This window comes from Heterocephalus glaber, unplaced genomic scaffold (assembly GCF_053883595.1).
Source record: "Heterocephalus glaber isolate CG9 unplaced genomic scaffold, H.glaber_assembly_v1.0 deba00001744, whole genome shotgun sequence".
NCBI classification, from domain to species: Eukaryota; Metazoa; Chordata; class Mammalia; order Rodentia; family Bathyergidae; genus Heterocephalus; species Heterocephalus glaber.
Genome location: NW_028258450.1, coordinates 5,054,251 through 5,065,360, shown reverse-complemented (window position 1 = coordinate 5,065,360; position 11,110 = coordinate 5,054,251).

Genomic DNA, 11,110 nt, shown 5'->3' with positions numbered 1-11,110 from the left:
CCCTGTCATGCATCTGTGTCATTTATGTGGCCTGATCGTGGCTACTTTATACATACACTTGAACCATTTCTATGTGGACCTTTAGAGAGAGAGGATTAGGACCAGGCAGATCCAAACCTGCCTCTAGTGTGATTCAAACCCAGACCTGGAGTGTGTGATTTTATCTCTTTGATCCAGTTTGCCGAAGGGAGACCCTGTAGGACTTTTATTTATTTTTGTTTGGTTCCTGTTTTTTTGAGACAGGGTCTCACTAGTTCAGGCCGGCCTTGAACTCACTATGTAGCCCAGGCTGGCCTGGAACTCAGGGCAATCTTCCTGCCTAAGCCTCCTGAGTGCTGGGATGACGGGTGCCCAGTGCACCCTGCTCCTGTGGGACTATTCGCCGGATGTGGTCAGTGGCCTGTCCAACTGCCTGCAGCCCTGGCACTAGAACTCTGATTTCTTCAGGAAGCAGCTGATTAGACCTCGCTGCCCCTCTGGGCTCGGGTTGGGGCCAGGAAGAAGGGGGAATGGTTTTCCCACATTGCTCTCAGCATTACACACAGCAAAATGCAAAGCACTTTCGCCTGAAACTGTGTTTACACCTCCAGGAGCGAAGGAGAGTTCCGTCAGTACCTGCGCTGATTATGAGAAAATATTCAGTCCACATTGAAGGGCACTGGGGCAGAGGGGGCTGGGGTAGAACCCAGGGCTACACCTCCAGCCCTTTATATTTTATTTTTTATATTTTGAGACAGGGTCTCCCGATGTTGCTAAGTTGCCCTGGCTGTTCTTGAGCTTGAGCTCCTCCTGCCTTAGCCTCCCAGAATGTTGGGACTGCAGCTGTGTACCACCATGCCTGATCTCAAGGGGCTTCTTCTAAAATACCTGATCAGAGCCAGGACTGGTGGTACACACCTGTAATCCCAGTGCTCAGGCTGAGGCAGGAGGGTCACCCCAAGTTCAAGCCCAGTCTGGACTACACAGGGAGACACTGTCTCAAAACAAAATAACAAAAACCACAAAACACTCATCAGGGCATAATGGCACCCGCCTGTAATCCCAGCTTTCAGGAGTCTGAAGTTGGAGGATAGCTGCAAGTTTGAGGCCGGCTTGGGCTGCCTAGTGTGTTCAAGGCCAGCCTGAACTACTCAAAAAACAAAACGAAAATGTGCAAATGTGCTTCAGTATTGCCTGTAGGACTTTTTCTTTCTTTCCTTCTTTCTTTCTTTCTTTCTCTCTGTCTGTCTGTCTGTCTGTCTTCCTTTCTTTCCTTCTTTCTTTTTTTGAGACAGGATCTCACTATGTAGCCAGCTGGCCTCAAACTAACGGTGATCCTCCTGCCTCAGCCACCTGAGTGCTGGGATGACAGGCATGTACCACCAAACCCAGCTCAATTGATTGCTGTGTTTTATGTTAGTCACATTTCAGGAAGCCCAGGTACTTTGCAGCTGGCCATGGCTCAGTGTATAATTCCCTTCCTCCCTCAGGCCACACAGACTCTGGGTTTGTTGCTACCTAAAACATGCTGCTTGCATGTAAATCCCTGGCAAATGGCACTTTGTGCAGTCTTGAATTTGCCTCTTTCTTCTGTCTCCTGGCAGCTTCCATCTTTGGCAGAGGTTTTCATGTAATAGGTTTTCCTAAAGTGTATCACACATAAACAAAAATTAACTCAAAATGGTGCTCACCTATATCTCAGCTACTTGGGAGGCTGAAGGGGAAGGGTTGCAAATTTGAGGCCAGTCTGGACTACATAGTGAGACCCTGTGTTTGTTTGGTTTTTTCCCCAGAAGATTGAAGCCAGGGCCTTCACATTGAACTACATCCCCAGTCCTTTCTAAAAAATTTTGAGACAGGTCTCACTAAGTTGCTAGACTTTGTAGGTTATTCTCAAACTAACCTGAGTATGGGCTACATAGTGAGTTCAAGGCTAGCCTGAACTACAAAGCGAGATCATGTCTCAAAAAGGATGTGGGTACAGACCCCCATATACTTTGACATTTTTGAAAAAGGGGTGGCAGGGGTGGCTGGGGATGTAGCTCGGTACAAAGGCCCTGAGTTCAATCCCCTGAACCACAAAACAAAGTCATAAAATAAAAATTTTAAAATAAATAAATAGGGCCGAGGATTTAGATCAGCGGCACAGGGCCTGCCTGGCAAGTGTGAGGTCCTGAGTTTGATTTTCAGTGCCAAAAAATATATACATAAAATAAATAAGTAATAAATGTTATGTGTACTTCTGGTTTTTTTGTGTTTTTTTTTTCCTGGTACTGAGGATCGAACTCAGGACCTTACGCTTTTACCGGTTTTTTTTTCTTTCTTTCTTTTTTTTTTGTACCGGGGATCGAACTCGGGACCTGGCACTAGCGGGAATGGTGCCACACCCCAGCTCTTTGGGAACGTTGGTTTGAGAAAGTGTCTTACAGCAGTGCCAGTCGGCCCTACAACTTGCTATCCTCCTGCCTCAGTGTCCCAGGTAGATGGGATTATAGGTCTACACCACTTCTTCCAGCCTGTACATTTTTTGTCATGGCATAAAGATCTTTTTAAAACGAACAGACTGAAAACTGCTGAGATTCTTTTTGGACTTTCTCCAAATCGCCTTTCATTCTTTCCCATAGTTGAGGCGTCGTGCCCAGTGCCGGCCGACAGATGGCGCTGGAGGCCCCAGGCCGCCGCATCTGAAACCAGCGGTCTCTATGGTTACTTAGGACATGCATTTACCTGCGTTTTAAACTTCAAGTTTTTCTTTCTGTTGGTTTTAAAAACACCTCTCTCTCCATAGGCCCCACAAAGCACCGCGGGAAGCGCCCTGGCCATCTCCCCTCACCATTAGGCCCCAGTATAAGCTAGGAAATCTCAAGAAATGAGTACGAAACGTCAGTCTAAATTAGACTGTTAGTTTTTTGTTTTTTTGTGTTTTTTTCTGAAAAAGGCAAGGAAAGTGGCCTGAAATCCCTCATGTTCAGGCTCTCCTCTTTATCGGAAACCACCCCTCCGTGCTTAAGGGGGCCCCCAAAGGGGAGGTGGACGGCACTGCTGACCCCACCTGTCTCGGGATATAGGTCTCCCCCCGCCCCCCCCCCGCCTGTTTACGAAAGAACCCACCCTGGGAACTCTCCTCAACCTCCTTATCACCCTCAGGCTAGGAACTCAGTCCCCTCCTCCAGGGACTCAGAAACTCCCGGGCAGCAGGTGCCCCAGAGAGACGCAGGGCTCCCGGCGTCCCCAGGCAGCTTCAGGCCCGAAGGCCAGCGCTGGGAGCCAGCTCCTCCCTCTGCACCCGCAGCTCGTCTGCCGCTGAGGAGGTCCCAGGAGTACAGAGGACAACTCGAGCCGGGGTTCCTTCCGAAATGGCCGAAATCCAGCCTTGCGGAGAAAGTTTAGGTTGAGTCTCGGAAGCTCCTAGGAGGTTTGCAGATGGGCTTCAGGCTTTGATCTTGGCCTCTGACCTCTCCCGGTTAAGCGCCCAATTAGTCTTAGCCACAATGCTTGTTCCCCAGATGAAGAGCAGGGAGTCCTAGAAGGGGCTGGGAGATGTGCGGAGGAAAAACATGCTCCAGAGGGGGGGGAGTCAGCCCAGAGAGGGCACTGTCTGTCTAACAATGGGAGCAGGCTCAACACTAGGTCTAAAATGATGACTGCACTTATCAGAATAAAGGGATGCATTAGAACAGGTGTCAGGGTTTTTTTTTGTTTTTGTTTTTTTTGTCGTGGCCTTCTGTGCAAGTCCAGCAAGTTTCTTGTTATCTCATTCCGGGATTCTGCTTCAAAGGAAACAGAACCAAAACAAGCACCAGGTGTCAGTTTTAAAGAGTGAGAAAGGTTACACAGGGCAAAGAGGAATATTCAGATGTCTTTTTTTTTTTTTTAAGTTTTTTGAGACAGGGTCTTGCTATATAGTTCTGGCTGGCCTCGAACTCACAGTGACCCTCCTGCCTCAGCCTCCAGCTGTCTTTCAAAGCCGATTAGTAGAAGCTTTCAGTAACTACACAAACTTGGATCCAGCTTCTAAGGAAGGACAGACAGGAAGAGGACAGAATGGCATTCGTCTGTGAGCCCCAGACATTTGGCACAAATGAGAAAAACTTCAGAGGGGACCCAGGCCCTTACTCCCTTACTGGGAAGAATTTTACTAGTAAAAGTGGGGGAGATTCTCCCATTCTGGCAAAGGCTTTAAGAAGAAAGAACCACTTCCATTCTGCATGGAGACCTAAGTCCCCTGGAAAGGGTGAGAGCGCCAACCATACCCTAAGCAAACTCTGACAAAACTTTGCCAAGAGACTTCTGAGTTTTGGCTCCCTTTATTGCCAACAGCCCTCATGAGAGCTGAAAACACCCCAAACCAGGCTAACTACGAGTCCATTAGAGACGCCATATGGGGCCCTTCTCTCTCTCTGATGCGGTAATTAACCCAGAGGCCACAAGGCTCTTACGGTACTTTATGAGTCCGGAGCATACACAGGCCGGCTGTCCAACTGGATGGGACACAGTCCTGCCAGCTCCGGCCGGGGGACCCCGTGTCTGCCGTGGAGACCGAATGCTCCTCACGTGTTGGAAAGGAGGGGCTCCTGCAGGCCAGTTAAAGGCAGAATGAAAGGGCCCTTCCGGGATCCTTGCACCCCCACTGCAGCAAGGTGGCGGAGAGGACTGGATCACCCTTCCAGGCCAAGCCAGCCCCGCCTGAACTGAGGGCAAGGAGCACCGAGAGAAGGAAGCTACTCCTGTGAACCCCGGGAGATCGGAGGCTCCTCTTCAGAAAGCCCGAGGCCAGTGCTGCTCCGGGCGCAGGTAAGTAGAGTCACTGATGACCCCTGACCCCCACAGCATAAGTGGGCGCCTGTATAGGATTCCTGCTTGTAACTGGACCCACAATGTGGGTAGTCTTGCTAGGGCTACGGCTCTCAGGCTCATGGCAGTTTATCTAACATCCCTCTTCAGAGGAAGCGTGGAAATAAAACTCCTTAGAAAACTCCCAAATAGTAGCATGGAAAAGGAATCTTTCTAGTTACTAGATCTGTCATAGTCCACCCTTTAAGACAGACCAGGAAGCACACTGGCCTGCTCCTTCGCATATTCAGCCTCTGCCTCCTCAAATAAATGGTAAAGTTTATCCATGCATTCAGGGCTTCAAAAAAATCCACCCCCACATGATGATCCAGACTCTCCGGGCAAATCCACCAAGCTTTCTCCAGAACGGGCAGCCTGACAAGTCCTGACACATAGGCACTAGCTTTTCTCAGTCTCATCTGACAGGTTCTTTCCAGCCCTGCTGGTGAGTCCCAACATCCCGAGGGAGTCAGCTAGGCCCACAAGGCAGGCCTAGACCCCTTCTCAGCAGGAAGCAGCTACAAGAAGAAAGAGGCTTCCATTCTCTCAGCATCCTATAAAGAATTATGGGTCTGCCTGCTGCGCAAGTACAAGGACCTGAGTTTGATCCCCGGTACCCCCCAAAAAAGAACAAAAGAATTATGGGTAGGCTGAGGGGTTCAGTAAGTTTGCCCCTGGGGAAAAAGTTATGGGGATTATGATGCTCAGGAAGAAATGAGGTAGGAGATTAGGGCTGGGGCAAAACCAGTCCATCTATCAAAGTCAGGGGACTCAGGGCACAAGCTCAGAACACAGGATCCAGGATGACCTGGCATATCCTGAGCACCCTAGGAGGAACCAATCAGAAAAGTGCGGTTTTCAATTCTTCATTTACATCTAGCGTGAAGCCATCCAAGCCTTTGACAGGACAGTTCCACCCTGGCACCAGCCCAGTGAGTTCCGACAGGACAACCGTCCCGACGCCCTGTTTGCCTGCAGATACAGAGACCCTTTCCTTTATCCTTGCTGCCTCTGTGAGTCTGTTCACAGCCGCTCTCTCTGCAGAGCGAACTTCTTTTCCACCTTCAATACATGTGCATCCCGCTACCTTTTCTGTGTGTCCTGTCGGATTCTTTGTTCAGGACACCGAGAACCTGGAAAGCATCCCAATGAGAGCCACCATCTGCAGCACCTCAAAGGGACAAGCTGAGCTTCAGATAGGCAGAACATCTGCAGGCACAAAATGCTTTGGCTCTGAAGCTCAGAGTGGGGACTGGCAGGTGGGGGAAAGTCCCAGAGGCAACCAGGTACCAAGACTTATGCTTCTGATCCCAGCACTTGGGAGGCTGAGGCAGAAGGATCACAGTGAGTTTGAAGCCAGCCTTGGGTACATAGTGAGACCTTGAAGAAAGAAAGAAAGAAAGAAAGAGAGAAAGAGAGAAAGAAAAGGAAGGAAGAAAGAAAGAAAGGTCAATTTCCAGAGGCTATACTGTGGTCTTGTTTTGTTTTTTGAGATGAAGTCTCATATAATTCAGGCTGGCCTTGAACTCATGTAGCCCAGGCTGGCCTCAAACTTATGGCAATCCTCCTGCCTCAGCCTCCTGAGTGCTGAGTTGTGCACTACCACGCCTGGCCTTGAAGCACATTTTTAACTCCCTAGCAAGTAGGGTTGTGGGCAGGATGTAGGTGGGTGGTGAACGACACCACTTAGCAGTGAACCCACCCTGACTCTGCGTGTTTTGGTGAGACTCTATCAAGGATGAAATGGAAATTGGGGTGCAGTGGGCCAATGGGCTGGGAAAGCCCCCTCCCAGATGTAGCATTCAGGTGCATCACGATGGAGAATCTGGGAGCACCTGTGCAGAGAGGTGGTGGTGGGTGAGAATGTTGGATACCCACCAAAATTGGTGTTCTCCTTCTGACTTGCTGTTTCCATATTCATAGCCAAACTTCTGCAGCCAGTGTTTGTTTGTTTGTTTTGTTTTGTGTTTTGAGACAGGGTATTGCTGCATAGCCCAGGTTGGCCTCAACCTCTAGGTGGCAGTCTTCCTGCCTCAGCCTCCTGAGTCTGGGATCACAGGCATGCACCATCATGGCTGGCTTTGAGGGATTTTTATTCAGGCTTCATCATGTAAGTGCAACAGACTTCGAACTCCAGCTCAGAGTTCTCCTCAGTTCCTGGAAGATGGGGGATGGGGTGGGGCTAAAGTTCTGGCCTCTAATCCTGGCCTGGTCCTGCTGGTGACCACTGTCCACCCAAGAGCTCAGCCAGGGCACCTCACTGGGACTAACCTACTCCTAGCATCCAGGAAATCCCAAGGAACTTAGGAGCTCTGTGCCAGGAACTGGGGCCAGAGACCAAATATTACAACAAATTCCCAGCACCCTTTATGAAACAGGAAAGGAACCTGAGTTTTAGAAGCTCTGTACTGGAGGCAGAAGCCAAATAGATGTAGGTTTTATTATGCCTCTTTGCTATGGAGGAACTACATTTCCCAGCACATTTTGCATATAGTTGGGCTCAAGGGACTACATTTCCCAGCACCCCTTGCATATAGCTGGGCTCAAGCGATGGGGTCCGGCCAAGGGAGAGGAGGCTGAGGGTTCCCATTCAGCTCCACACAGGCCTGTGCCATCCCACTGTACACTCTCCTCTCCACATGCCAATAAGATGTGGATGTCAGTGTATTACTTAGCTATTGATGTGTAACAAGTGACCTCAAATTCTTCACAGCCTAAAAGAACATTCAGGTTTGAGGGTGAGGCTGGGGGCAGGGGATCCCTTGCCTAGCATGCTTGAGGCCCCAGGTCTATCACAGCTCCGCAGATCCGAGAGTTGGGAATCCAGGGCACTTGGCTGGTGGCTCTGGCTGGGTAGGTCATGCAAGGTCTCAGTGGGGCCAGCAGCCAGGGCTGTAGGCTTGTGAGTGTTACTGGATTCTGGGGTTCTGTAGACTTTTTACACGTCTGTGGTGTCCTGAACAAAGAATTGAGCAAGACACGCAAAGAAAGTAGCGAGGTTTACATTTAGTGTGGTAGGAAAAGAAGTACACGCTACACAGAGTGGACCCTGAGCCGAGATCACAGTGGCCAGGAGGTTACTGGTGAAAGTCTTTTTTGTATCCCTTATTCTTCGTCTACTGGCGGGTCTAAACCATCCTATCCAAGGCCTGCTTGATTTTACACCATTAGAATTGAAGATAACACTTTCTGATTGGTCCCAGGTGCCTGGGCTGGGATACTGTGTTCTGCGCATGCGTTCTGGAGCTCTATGATTGACAGCTGGTTCCCTACTCCCTAATCTCCTGCCTCAGAAGGGGCTCCTGTGGGAAGACAGGAGACTAATAGCACCCTGAAAAATAAATAAAAAAGAGCACCAAAGCAAATAAGTCTGAGCACCAAAAACAGAGGAGAATAACTGATCATAACTCATGGAATAAAATAGAAATCTTTGGTCTGTAATCCCAGCACTCTGGGAGGCTGAGGCAGGAGGATCGCAAGTTCAAGGGCCTCTTGGGCTATGCAGTGAGACTTTGTCTCAAAAAACCAAAACAAAGTATCTGGTCACGAAGTTATTATTTACAGAGGGGACAGAAGTAATTTGGCAGTGGAGAAGACTGGCAGGAGCCACCTGAATCCTGTGACCAGAGCAAATATAAGTATCAGAGTGCCAGACAGCCCGAGTACTTGGCTTCCAATGAGGGACACACAGCATCACGTCAGTGGTTTCGCTGCCAAAGAATCTGACCACTTGGAAACGGCAGACAAACACACAGAGGGCAGGTGACTCAGGAGTGGCTTTTAGTCTTCAGGGAAGTGTCAAGGTCATGAGAAATCAGAAAGATTGAAACTGGAAGATAAGATCTGTCCTTTCCTGATTCTGTGTGTGTGTGTGTGTGTGTGTGTGTGTGTGTGTGTGTGTTTTACTGGGGGCTGAATCAGGGCCTTTGTACTAAGCTATATCCTTACTGCATTTAAAAATTTTTATTCTGAGACAGGGTCTCATTAAGTCACTAAGTTGCCCAGCCTGGGCTTGAACTTGTGACCCTCCTGCTTCAGCCTCCCAGAGTGCTGGGATTATAAGCGTGCACACACCACTCCTGACTGCTTCAAAGTTAAGAAAAATATTGTATTTTCAAAGATTAAAAAGCTCTTCCATGGCAAATAAATATTTTAAGCAAACTCAAAAGATAAATGACGCTGGGTGTGGTGCCATGGCGCATGTCTGTGATTTCAGCACTTAGGAGGCTGAGGCAGGAAGATTACTAGTTAGAGCCCAGCCTGGGCAACTTACCAATGTAACAAGACACTGTCTCAAAATTTTAACACAGAGGGGCTGGGGATATAACTCGGTGTGAAAGGCCTAGATTCAATCCTCAATACTGAAAAAAAGAAAAAAAAGAAAAAGCCACAGTGCTATAGAAATCTTTATGAGAAAGACTAGCAACCCAACACCAATATAGGCAAAGGATATATAAACATAGTTCCCTCAAAAGGAAATTCAAACATTTCATAAACCTATAAATTTTATGACACTTCAATTATAGAAAGAGAAATCCAAATGATGGTCCAGCTTCAATGCCTTGACCGGAATCCGGTAGGCAGCCTGATAAGCACCTGATACACAACTCTTCGGAGTGGGATTTATGGACTGGGGTCAGAGAGTGACCTGGAGGGCCTTTGGGGAGAGCACCCTGGCCTCTACACCTGCCTGGGATCCATCCTTCCTCCCAGCCTCTCTGGTTCTGGGATTTAGCCTCTAGTTTTTCTACATGTGAAGGGAATGGAGTGTTTACAATGTTACTCATTTTAATGTTTTTTTTTTTTGGTACTGGGGATTGAACTTGGGTCCTTGCACTTGTGCAGCAGCCGGCTAAACCACTGAGCTAAATCCCCGGCCCCTACAATGTTACTCATTTTAAATCATTGTAGCTTTTTTTTTTGGCAGGAGGAGACAGGGTCTCTTTTGTAGCCCAGGCTGGCCTGGCCTTGAACTCACTATGTAGCCCAGGCTGGCCTCAACCTTGCAGTGATCCTCCTGCCTCAGCCTCCTGAGTGCTGGGATTGCTGGCATGTGCCATCATGCCCAGCTTCTTGTTTGTTCTTTTGAGACAGTCTCATTACGTAGTCCAGGCTGGCCTTGAACTTGCTAAATTGCCCAGGCTAGCCTTGAATTTGTGATTCTGCCTCAGGCTACCAAGTGCTAGAAGTGCAGGTAGGCGCCACTACTTCTGGTTTTGAAATTAGATCTTCAGTGTTAATTTTGTTTGGGGCCCTTCAATTTTTTTCCTGTTCTTTTTAAACAGGGTATCACTATGTCATTCATGTTGGCCTTGAACTCACAAGGTCACCCAGGCTGGCCTGGAACTCATGGTGAACCTCCTGCCTCAGCCTCCCAAGTGCTGCAGACACAGGCATCCCCCACTATGCCTGGCAATTGTACATGTTATTATTGGGCACTATTTTTTGTTTTGTTTTGATTTTTTTTTTTTACGTCTCAGTACGTAGTATAGGCTGGACTTGAACTCACTGTGGAGCCCAGCCTGGCCTTGAACTCGCAGCAATCCTCCTGCCTCAGCCTCCCAAGTGCTGGGATTATAGGCATGTGCCACGTACCTGGTGAGGCACTATTTTTAAAAAGTATTTAACCTGGGCCGGGGATTTAGCTCAGTGGTTCCGGGCGCCTGTCTCGCAAGCACAAGGTCCCGTTTGATCCCTGCTACCAAAAAAAAAAAATATTTAACCAGGCTTATTGGTCACACCCATGATCCCAGCACTCTAGTAGCCTGAGGCATGAGGATCTCAAGTTTGAGCTCAGAGTGCATGGTTTCGCTCAAAATGAAAAGCAGAGCCTAAAATAGTGATGAGAGCTAGGGTTTCACCAAGCTCGGTGTGGTGGCACAAGTGGGTGGCCTGGACCAAGACCTAACAAGACCCTGTCTCAAAAAACCAGAGAGGGCTGGGGATTTAGCTCAGTGGTGCCTCACCTGTCTTGCAAGCACAAGGTCTTGAGTTTGATCCCCAGTGCCAAAAAAAAAAAAAAAGCCAGAGAGGAAGAGGAAGAGAGAGATAGGATCTCAGCTGCTGTTTTTGAAGGAGGACAGACATTGGTAGCAGGACCTCAGGTCACCAAACTGTACCAACCTCACAAGGAGGCCTGAAGCGCCTCATGGCTCCCGTCACCAGCTTCCCAGAAGGAAATGGGCCCATGTGCCAATGACTGTGCCCCGAAGCAGGGGGTGCTGGTGAAATCTGGGATGGACACAGCATCACTGTTTTTTCTTCTGTTCAAAACATACAAGGTTCCTCTTTCCCATCT